The 12,091-nt window shown below is 50.2% G+C and overlaps 1 pseudogene; it reads left to right on the plus strand.

Moving 5' to 3' along the window:
- Positions 1–3,946, plus strand: part of LOC103079271 (60S ribosomal protein L6-like) — a 6,238-nt pseudogene extending 2,292 nt beyond the window's left edge.
- Positions 3,947–12,091: the final 8,145 nt, after the last annotated feature.

Consider the following 12,091-nt stretch of genomic DNA (forward strand, 5'->3'; position numbering starts at 1 on the left):
ACCGCTCTTAAACTCCCCCTAAGCCCTTCTTTAGGCTGAAACACTGAATCCCCCGGGGTCCCAGAAGCACCTCCGGTCCTTTGTTTTTGCTCTTCCCTCTCCCTAGAATACCCTTCCAGCTCTTCATGTCCTCTCTTCTTCAGGTCTCAGCTTTCATGTGATCTCCTCAGAAAGACCTTCCCTGTTGTGCTCCTCTCCCACATAAATATCCATCCTTTTACTGTTTGTCTCATCATCTTGTTTACTTTCTGTACAGCACTTACTGCAATCTTTAATAATATTGTACATTTTCCATTCCTTCCTTTTCTGCTTCCCCCACTAGAACGGAAACCCCATGAAGGCAGGGACTTTGTGTGTCTTGTTCACTTCTGTGTCCCCAGGGCCCAGCACAGGGCCTGGCATATAGTAGGATCTCAAAAAGTTGTTGACTGAATGAAGGAAAGGAGGATGGTCCTCCCTAGGCCAGTTCAGGCAACATTTGATGCCTGCTGTGTGCCTGGCCTGGGCCACTCGCCACCAAGGAACCCCTTTGTACTCAGGGAAAGACATACACATGTGCCCAGGCTGTGTACACCAAGGCAGAGGGAGGTGAGTGAGGCTACAGGACTCCGTTCACTTGGCAAACGTGGGCACTTGGCCTGTGCTGGGTCCTGTGTCAGAGTCAATGGCCTTCTTTGGCCCAGGGCCCTGCCTGCAAAGAGCTCACAGTGTAGAGGATGCTAGAACTGTCCCCTGGGGCGACAAACCCCTGCAGAGAATAATGCTAAATCGCTGAGCTGAGTGATGGGCTAGGCACTGAGAACCAAGGAAGCCAAGGATGGGAGAGATTAACTCCAGGACTGGGGACAACCTCACGGACGAAGGAACTTGGGCCTGGAAGAGGAGAAAGGGCATTCCGGCATCAGGCACAGACTGCTTGGAGAGACAAGCACAGCCACTCTGTCTCTCAGCCCCTCCACAAAGCCGGGTCCACGAAGAAAGGAGAAGCCCCTGGGCTGGCTACTCTTTGCCTACCCTTCATTCTCTGTGCTCCTCTGCCCTGACCTGTGTCCTGGGGCTGACTACCACTGACAATCTCACCTGGGCCCCCTCGCCTTATGGTTTCAGGTAAAGTTTGGCCAGTAGGAGGCATTGCCAGGAGATCAGAGGGAAGGAGAGTGAGATCAGGATATTTATAATACCGTGATTTTGACAGTTACTATGTTCCTCCACTGAAAGGCACAGCTCCTGTTGGGTGGCCTGCAACCCCAGGGCACGACTCCTGCCAGGTTCCTTAACAAGGCTCCCTCCCTTGCCCCTTCAGACCCTGGGACTAGTGACTCTATCCCACTGTTGTGAGCCCCAGGGTGCTTCACCATTCCTGCCAACACCTCTGTAAATATTTCCTTCATTAAACCCTCTTCTGGCAAATGCTTTGAGTTTTCTCCCCTGCTTCCTACTGAGACCAATAAGGTAAGAACTAAACTTAGGGAAGATGAGTCTTTGGCAGAGAATTTGGGGAGGCCCTCTTTCTAAATCACCACCCAAAACCAGAATCAGAAAATGTTGTGAACTACTACAAAGCTACAATAATCAAAACAGCATGGTATTGGCATAAAAACAGACACATAGATCAATGGAACAGAATAGAGAGCCCAGAAAAAAACCCACATGCTTATGGTCAATTAATTTATGACAAAGAAGGCAAGAATATACAATGGAGAAAGGACAATCTCTTCAATAAGTAGTGCTGGGAAAACTGGACAGCTACATGTAAAAGAATGAAATTAGGGCTTTGCTGGTGGCACAGTGGTTGAGAATCCACCTGCCAATGCAGGGGACATGGGTTTGAGCCCTGGTCCAGGAAGATCCCACATGCCACGGAGCAGCTAAGCCTGCGTGCCACAACTACGGAGCCCGTGCGCCTAGAGCCTGTGCTCCACAACAAGAAAAGCCACCGCAATGAAAAGCCTGCGCACCACAACAAAGAGTGGCTCCTGCTCGCCGCAACTAGAGAAAAGCCCGCGCACAGCAATGAAGACCCAAGGCAGCCAAAAATAAATAAATAAATTTATTTTAAAAAAAAAAGAATGAAATTAGAACATTTTCTCATACCATATACAAAAATAAACCCAAAATTGAGACTTCCCTGGTGGTCCAGTGGTAAAGAATCTGCCCTCCAATGCAGAGGACACGGGTTCAATCCCTGGCCAGGGAACTAAGATCCCACATGCTGAGGGGCAACTAAGCCCACGTGCTGCAAACTACAGAGCCCCCACAACACAGCTAGAGAGAAGCCCGCACACCGCAATGAAAGATCCTGCGTGCCCCAACAAAGATCCCTCGTGCTGCAACTAAGACCCGACGCAGCCAAAAAAAAACTCAAAATGGATTAAAGACCTAAATGTAAGACTGGAGGTCATGAAACTCCTAGAGGAAAACATAGGCAGAACACTATTTGACATAAATCATAGCAATATTTTCTTGGATCTGTCTTCTAAAGGAAAGGAAATAAAAGCAAAAATAAACAAATGGGACCTAGTTAGACTTCAAAGCTTTTGCACAGCAAAGGAAACTATCAACAAAACAGAAAGACAACCAGCTGAACTGGAGAAAATATTTGCTAATGATATGACCAATAAGGAGTCAATATCCAAAATATGTAAACTGCTCATACAACTCAACATCAAAAAACAAACAACCTGATTTTACAAATGGGCAGAAGACCTAAATAGACATTTTTCCAGGGAAGACATACAGATGGCCAACAGGCACATGAAAAGATACTAAACATCATCAATCATCAGAGAAGTGCAAATTAAAACCACAATGAGGGCTTCCCTGGTGGCACAGTGGTTGAGAGTCCGCCTGCCGATGCAGGGGACACGGGTTCGTGCCCCGGTCTGGGAAGATCCCACATGCCGCGGAACAGCTGGGCCCGTGAGCCATGGCCGCTGAGCCTGCGCGTCCGGAGCCTGTGCTCCGCAATGGGAGAGGCCACAACAGTGAAAGGCCCGTGTACCGCAAAAAAAAAAAAAAAAAAAAAGAATGGTGGTACTGGAGTGGTTAAACTTTGCAAAATGCCTGGGTATTATCCTACTGAAGATGTGCCTGGAAACCTGTTGAGTCACGGCAAAAAAACTCTTCAGTAAGCACATGAGAAAACTATTCACTAGCATCAGTCCTGGGCCCATTCTGATCATCCTCACTGAGCGCCAGAGGCAAAAGGTTCATTTTCCTGAAGCAAGGTGAGCTTGCTACTTGTGACTGGGCCTCTGTCCCTCAGTCAAGTTTCTCTGTGTAGAACACACAAGAAGTTTGTCACCTCCACCAAAATTGATACCGGTGGTGTGAAAATCCCAGAACATCCCACTGATGCTTACTTCAAGAAGAAGGAAGGGACTTCCCTGTTGTCCACTGGGTAAAACTCCACACTCCCAGTGCAGGGGGCCCGGGTTTGATCCCTGGTCAGGGAACTAGATCCCGCATGCAAGCCACTACTAAAGATCCCAAGTGTCTCAACTAAAACCTGGTGCAGCCTTAAATAAATAAATATTTTTTTTAAAAAAGTAGAAGAAGAAGGGGGACTTCCCTGGTTATCCAGTGGTTAGGACTCTGCTCCACTGCAGCGGGCATGGGTTTGATCCCTGGTCAGGGAACTGAGATCCTGCAAACGTGTACTGCTGCCAAAAAGAAGCTGTGTAAGCCCAGAGGCACCAGGAAGGAGAGGTCTTCAGCACAGAGAGAGACAAATACGAGATTACGGAGCAGTGCAAGGCTGATCAGAAATCAGCCTTTCTGATCAGAAATTTCTGATTCTGATTCTGAAATTTCTGATCAGAAATCAGAAATTTGTGTGGACTCACAAATTCTGCAAAGAATCAAAGCTGTTCCTCAGCTCCAGGGGTACCTCTGCTCTGTGTTTGCTCTCACAAATGGAATTTATCCTCACAACATAGTGTTCTAAACATCTTATAAAGAACCTAATTAGGGCTTCCCTGGTGGCGCAGTGGTTGAAAGTCCGCCTGCCGATGCAGGGGATGAGGGTTCGTGCCCCGGTCCGGGAAGATCCCACATGCCGCGGAGCGCCTGGGCCCGTGAGCCATGGCTGCTGAGCCTGCGCGTCTGGAACCTGTGCTCCGCAACAGGAGAGGCCACAACAGTGAGAGGCCCGCATACTGCCAAAAAAACCTAATTAAGTAACTGGTCCATTAAAAAAAAAGACCACAAGTAACAAATGTTGGTGGATGTAGAAAGAAGGGAACCCTCAGGGAATTCCCTGGCAGTCCAGTGGTTAGGACTCCACACTGTCACTGTTGAGGGCCTGGGGAACTAGGATCCCACAAGCCACTTGGCGTGGCCAAAAAATAAAAAATTAATTAATTAATTAATTAAAATATAAAAGAAGGGGACTTCCCTGGTGGTCCAGTGGTTAAGAACCCGCCTTCCAAAACAGGGGACACGGGTTCAATCCCTGGTCGGGGAACTAAGATCCCACGTGCCGTGGAGCAACTAAGCCCGTGCACCACAACTACAGAAAAGCCCACGTGCTGCAACGAAGAGCCCATGCGCCGCAACTAAGACCCAATGCAGCCAAAACAATTAATACATTAAATAAAATAAAATGTAACATGTATTAAGAAAAAAAAAGGGAACCCTCGTACCCTGTGGGTGAGAATGTAAATTGGTGCAGCCACTGTGCAAAATGCTAAGGAAGTGTCTCAAAAAACTAAAAATACAACTACCATATGACCCAGCAATTCCACTCCTGGTTATGTATCAAAAAAAAAAAAATACATGCACCCTAATGTTCATAGCAGCATTATTTACGATTGCCAAGATATAGAATCACCAGATGAATGGGTAAAGAAGATGTGGTGTATATATACAATGGAATATTACTCAGCCATAAAAAAGAATTAAATTCTGCCCTTTGCAACAACATGGATGGACTTGGAGGGTATTATGCTAAGTGAAATAAGTCAGACAGATAAGGACAAATACTATATGATATCACTTATATGTGTAATCTAAAAATTAAAACAAACTAGTGAATATAACAAAAAGGAAACAGACTCACAGATATAGAGAACAAACTAGTGGTTACCAGTGGGAAGAGAGAATGGGGGAGGGGCAGGATAGGGGTAAGGGATTAAGAGGTACAAACTACTGTGTATAAAATAAATAAGCTACAAGGATATATTGTACAACACAGGGAATATAGCCAATATTTTAAAACAACTATAAAAGGAGTATAAGCTTTAAAAACTGTAAATCACTATGTTGAACACCTGTTACATCAACTATATCTCAATTTTTTTTTAATTATTTATTTTTATTTTTTTGGCTGTGTTGGGTCTTCGTTTCTGTGCAAGGGCTTTCTCTAGTTGCAGCAAGCCAGGGCCACTCTTCATCGCAGCGCGCAGGCCTCCCACTATCGCGGCTTCTCGTTGCGGAGCACAGGCTCCAGACGCGCAGACCCAGCGGCCATGGCTCACGGGCCTAGTTGCTCCGCGGCATGTGGGATCTTCCTGGACCAGGGCTCCAACCCGTGTCCCCTGCATTGGCAGGTGGACTCTCAACCACTGCGCCACCAGGGAAGCCCAACTATATCTCAATTTTAAAAAGATTTTTAAAAAACCATTTTCTACTAAAAAAAAAAGTTGCAAACAGATTAAAATCCCGTTTTAGGTGAACAGTGACCTCCTGGCCACCACTCCAAGCAGGGTCCCAACCCAAGAGGTCCCTCTTAGCTCACCTTACTCGGGCTTAGGCCTCTAGTTACCCTGACCAAGAGAACGGGTCAGGGAGGGGCTAAGAGTGTGGGGAGGATTCGGGGGATAACTGGCAGAGGGATGAGCTGGGAAGTAGAGAGGCTCCAGAGGGCAGCAGGGAGGGGAGCCTTGGCAACTGTCTCCACCAGACCCCAGAGCACACCCTACATAAGCTTGGGAAGGCAACCCTGAACCTCGGTTCCCTGCCTGTGAAATAGGCGACTAATACCATTTTCACAGGACTGTCATGAAAAGTAATTAAACGTGAGGCTCAGCACAGGAGTAATTGGAAGTGAACTTGCTTCTTGGAAGCTCAGAGTAGCACATTCCCCATTATTACTGGTGCAGATGGAGGCCATTCTGCTGAGCTTCTTTTGCATGCCAAGAGCTCCAGCAGACCAACTAGACGTGGGGAGGTGGATGGTGAAAGATGCCCTAGCCGGGCCCTCCAGCCCACTGCTTCAAGGGAGCCTGGTACAAATCCAAGCTTTGGAGGCAGCAGACCCGAGCCTAACAGCTGCCTCTGCACTTACTGTGTGACCTTAGGAAAAATCACTCTTATCTGACAGAGATTGTTTTCTTGTCTATAAAATCAGATAACACTTTTGACCTCATGGGTTTGCTGTGTGGACAAACTGAGAACACAAAAAGCATTTACTCGAGTACCCGATGCAATGTAAGTGCCCAAATAATAGTAGCTATTATTTTAAAAAACTCTCTTTTCTCTCTCTTACTCTCCCTGAAACTGCAACCAGGGACTGACTTACTGCAATATGTCCATTCATTCATTTACTCCTTTATTAGTTCATTTATTCATTTCAACATTTATTAAGCCGGACAATGTGCTAGATCCTAGGAACACAAGACTAAGAAATCATTAAAGCAAGAAAAATATCTGTATTTTTTCATTGCTGTATCCCTAGCCCCTAGGCTTTAAATAAATAATGGCCATATGAGCAAATGGTATTAGCTATTTTCTTGAGCACCTATGACATGCCAGGTGCTAAGTTAAACCTTTTTTTTGGGGGGGAGGGGGCGCCATGCAGCTTGTGGTATCTTAGTTCCCCAACCAGGGATTGAACCCGCACCCTCGGCAGTGAAAGTGAGGAGTCCTAACCACTGGACCGCCAGGGAATTCCTAAGCTAAGCATTTTGTCTGCATTATTGCCGTGTATCCTCAGAACAGTTCTAGAGCATAATGCCTGTAATAAAGCTCATTTACTGATGTTTATGTAAAACTGAGGCTCAGAGGGGTTAAGCAGGTTAGATGACCAAAGTCACAGGTAGGAAATGCTGGCACTCAAATTCAATGTACTGCCTCCACTAATGACTGAATTTATTTTTTATAATCGTTATCATTATGCCTGACCTCCAGAGGCTTATAGTCTAGTGAGTGTCCAATGGCCTTTTCCTCCTCGGACTTACCCCAGAGGGGCCCTTGGCATGGCCACACACTTGGGCAGAGTTGGGTTCAAACCCAGTTTTTCATCTCTGATGAGTTACTTAACCTCCCAGAACCTCAGCTTCCACTTCTGGGAAATGAGGTTGGGTGGGCGTTAAATGAGAAAATGTGTTGGAAATGCCCAGCACTTTGCCCAGTGTACAAGAGTCGCTTGATAAGTGTTATTCTCATTATTTCCTCCTTCCTCTCTGCCCCCTCGGACCGCTGTGTGGGAGCCCCCTGTCTGCAGCCAACCAAGGGTGCAGAGGACGCCGCACTCGGCGGTCGTCCCTGGAGGCAACGCCGAGCACTGCCTCCAGGGGGCGCCACCACACCGACCACCCCATCCTCCCGCCCCCCGGGTCCCGGGGGTTGCTGTTCCCACCGAGGCCGCGCGGGGTCGTCTGGGCCCGGAGTTTTCAGGGGCCGAGGGCGCGCAGGCGGCGGGGAGGTCCGAGCCCGAGTTGAATCAAGGATGTTCTTCGGGAATCACAGGGATAATAATAGGCAAAAATAATAGTAACGGCACCGGGTCCAGCAGTCATCAGCTGTTACCGATTTAAGAGGCGCATTCAAAAAAAAAAAAAAAAAAAAGAGGCGCATTCGAGTGCTGGGAGGGAGGTTGCGGGACTCAAGGCAAGGAGCCAGGCTTAGTCTCAGGCTGCGTTCTAATCCAGACAGCCCACTCTCGCGTTCCGCTCTGTAGCCTTGGGCCTCTCTGAGCCTGCTTCATCAGCATTCAAATGGGACCATAATAATATAGTTCTTGAGAGGAAATGAGCTCCTGGAGAGCTCATCCGAGAGCGACTTGGGAACGTGCATTTATTGTCATTCTCACCTCTACCCTGTGAGGGAGCTATTATTAAATTCCCTTTACAGCCTAGGATCCTTTGGGGGGTCTTTCCCGGGCTCCCTGCGCTGGGTCTCTCTCCTAGCACAGCCCACAGGCCAGTCCAGGAGCTCACCGCCTAAACCCACCACTCAGGAGTGTCTCCTCTCCTCTCTGGAGGTGCGGGTTCTACTTCAGACCCTCAAGCTCCTCTGGACACCGCCTTTTCATGCCTAGGTAACGGCTCAGGCCAGTAGACTTCCTCTGGCTGGTCCCACTACAAGCCCCCTCTCCATACCTACCTACCTCTTCCAAAACGCCATCCAGTCACCTCCTCCAGAAAACCTTTCCTGGGCTCTCTCCCCCCAGGTCCACAGCCTCTGCACATGCTGTTGCCTCTAGCTGGAACATACTTTCCCTCAGCCCTAAAGCCTGTTAGGGCACAGCTTAAATATCACTCCTTCCAGGAAGTCCACTTCCCCTATGCTACTGCAGCCCCTTGTGCTTCTAAACAGGTTGCAGCATAGGGAACTGCTTATTCTGTGCTTCATCTACCACCTTTACAAAGTGATGCCTCTGAAAGCAGGAACCACACCTACTGAAGGCTCCATAGCATCCCAGAGTGGGGCCCAGCAAATGGGACAAAATCAATGTTCAGTGAATGCATGTTCAGTGAATGCATGTCCATTGAATGAGTGATTAGACCCAACTGGGTCCACTCACTGAGCCTTCTCAAGAGCCTCAGCTCAGAGGCACATGCCTGGTCACAGAAACAGGCGACAGTCATGCAGAGCCACACGTGAGCATAGAGTCACAGTCATACACAAGAGGCACGTGCACAAAGCCACGTTCATCTGTGCTCATTTCTGCTTCTCTGTGTCTGGGTACCTTTGTGTCCTAGGTATGTATTCAGTCTCTTCTATTGTGACTTGGGGTCCCTGAGAACAAGAATTGTGTCTCCTTTCCTAGCTTGGTAGCCCCTAGGGAGAGTGAATTGCCTCCCTCGGACTGGGAATCCCAGGGGAAGTGTATGTCTCCCCAGGTAGTTTGAGGAGCTGGGCCAGGGAGTGTCTTCCCTAGCAGCCTGGGTGCTCTTGGATTAGGCTGTCTCCCACATCAGACTTGGAGTCCTTGGGACAGGGCCATAGCCCCCCCACTAGCTATTCTTGGGCCCTCAGGACAGACTGGGTCTGATTAAGCTGGGTACTCCAGGAGCAGAGCTGAGCTGGGTCTTCCGCATCAGATTGGTGGCTCCTACAGGCATGGCTGTGTCCTCTCAACCCCTCTCCACCCCTGCCACCTGCCCACCCGCCAGGCCCTCCTCCCACCATGGTACAGTGGTTGGGACTGGACTGGGCTGCTGGGGCTTTGGAAGCAGCAGCAAAACTAACAGCAAACCTGGGAGAGGCTGGTCGTACAGGATCCCCCAGTAGGTGATGGGATCAGGGAGGCTTCAGCAGTGGGGGACCTGGCCCAGTGCAGGGTATCTGGGCAAGTCCTTCACGTGTCTTCCATTCATTCACCAAGCCTGTCCCGAGTCCCTGGGCCTGGCCCTGCAGCCACCACGTATATTATCTTGTTTAATTCTCTCACCGGTCCAATCCTGGGAGGTAGGTGTGATCATCACCACGTTTCTAGGTGAGCAAACTGAGGCTCAGAGAAAAGCAGTAACTTGCCCTAAGTCACATAGCTGGGAAGCAGCAGAGGTGGGCTTCCCACTGCACAGGTTGCTTCCTTCCAGCCCAGGGTTGAGGAACACTGGGGAGGTAGAGTCAGCAGGGCGCAGTGACTGTGTGTGTGTTTCTGGCTTGGGCCTGTGGAGCTGGCTACGGAGATGGGACTGCCAGAAGTGGGAGTGCCTGGTAGGGAGACCGGGAACAGTAAGGAGAGGCAGGTTCCACAGGCAGCCAGCCAGGGCAGGCAGGAGGCAGGCCAGGCCTAGAACCCAGTGTTCCCAGTTCCCAGCACCAGCATCCCCTCCCCAGTCGGCTCCTGGCACTGGAGTCCTGGTTTCAAGTCCCATTCATCATCTGACCCCTCTCTGGGCCTCACTTTTCCCATCAGAGGAACCAGGGCAGAGACCTGGTGGGGACCGTGGCCGGCACTCCTGCTTCTTTAAGCCTTTATCCGAGGAGGGTGCGGCCGGCTGCAGGTGAGCGGAGTTGCCACATCAGCAGGGTGAGCCCCGCCCCATTCCCTCCCCCAGCTCCAGAGGGAGCCCCAGAGGACGGTGGGAAGTGGGTGGAGAGAGAGCGCTGAGCCTAGCTAGCTGGAAGTGGGTGGGGTTGGCCGCACGGGTGAGTAGGGGAGACGGCGTGTGCATGTACCTGACCGTGCTCTACCTGACGGAATGTCTGTGAATGCTTCAGATCATACAGGAGTGTGTACACAACGTGTGTGGCTTTGACCGTGAGCATGTACTCAAGTGTGCAAGATTGTGTGCAAGAATGTATGAGTGTCCCTGAGCGCATCTTTGTGTGCCCCTGTGCCTGCGCGAATAGCTCTGGGTTTGCCCTTTTGTCTGTGTGGATGTTGTGGACAGGAGCTCCTGTGAATATGTCTGAAGGTGTGGATATACTTGAAGGTAAAAACGTGTGTGGATGAGTTTGTGAGTGTCTCTTTGTTTCTGGGGGTGACTCTGTGAGTGTCCTGAGTGTACAGGAGTATGTGAATGTTTCCAGGGTGCTTTCGTGTGACCACGTGGACAAGGGTGTGTGTGACTCCGTGTGTGTCGCTAGCAGAGTCCTCTCAGATTAGGTCTGAACCTTTGTGAGTCCACATTGAGCAGCCTCCTCCCACTGACCCCTGACCCTTCAGAAAAGCCCAGCCTCTGTGCCTCACTCCTTCATGGTGAGTCACCTCCCTGCCACCCCTGCTCCCCATCCATCAACCTCCTGCCTTGAAGGGCAGTCCCTCTCTTGTCCAGTTTCCCTTCTTCCCACCCAAAGGAAGTCTCAGTTACTTCCTCCAAGTAGCCTTCTGTGACCAGAAAAGGAGCCCTAACGTTAGCTAAGCAGTTGTACCTCCATTTGACAAATGAAAATGTGGGCTCAAAGCACTGCAGTGACCTGCTGCAGGTCCCATGGAGGGCACATGAATTTGACCCCATGACTCCTACAACTCAGGGTAGGACCCCTGGCCTCCTTCAGACCCATCAATGGTCCCAGTCCAGGGCTCTGAGAAGGAGAAAGGGAACTGACATTCAGGGACCCCTAGCCACTTGCTTGGCTGTTCCTGTGTTGTCATTTCATTCACTCCAGTCTTTTGTTGTTGTTGTTGTTTTTTGTTTTGTTTTTGTTTTTTTTCTGTGGTACGCGGGCCTGTCACTGTTGTGCCCTCTCCCGTTGCGGACGCACAGGCTCAGCGGACATGGCTCATGGGCCCAGCCGCTCCACAGCATGTGGGATCTTCCCGGACCAGGGCACGAACCCGTGTCCCCTGCATCGGCAGGCGGACTCTCAACCACTGTGCCACCAGGGAAGCCCCTCATTCACTCCAGTCTTGCTCAGAGAGGTGAGGCAGCTTGCCCAGGCCACAGTCAGGGAGTAGCTGAGCCAGGATTTGAACCCAGGTCTCTCAAGCTCCGGAGCTCATACCTTTAGGGACAGTGTTGACGGGTGAGGGGTCAGTCTGGGGCTGACTGCCCATTAGTCCCCGAGAGTAAAGCACAAATGTGATGAGACATGAGTAGAAATGATGAAGGTGGCTTGAGATGGCTCCCACGTGGCATCACACCCAGAGCCGAGATGACACAGTCTCACATGAGCCCTGGGGGCTGAGCCGGACTTCCTGTTCTAACCAGAGTCTAGCTCCCTGTCTTGGGGCCCCCTCCCCTGGACGGAGCCCCTGGGTTGAGGGAAAACGTGACTAAGTGGGCCTGCTTGAGCAACCTCCCTGCTGGCTGGTCACAAGTGTTTGAAATTCCACTGTTCCTCTGACCTCTGTCCCCTGGAGGCTCCCCTTTTAGACCAGAAGCCCCGGCTCCAGGGGAGGTATCTGGAGCCACCTCGCAGACTGAGGGAGTCTAATTGGAGTGAGAGTCTCAGATGGATGGAAGTCTTGGATGCC

This window comes from Lipotes vexillifer, unplaced genomic scaffold (genome assembly GCF_000442215.2).
Source record: "Lipotes vexillifer unplaced genomic scaffold, Lipotes_vexillifer_v1.1 scaffold1261, whole genome shotgun sequence".
In the NCBI taxonomy this organism is placed as follows: Eukaryota; Metazoa; Chordata; class Mammalia; order Artiodactyla; family Lipotidae; genus Lipotes; species Lipotes vexillifer.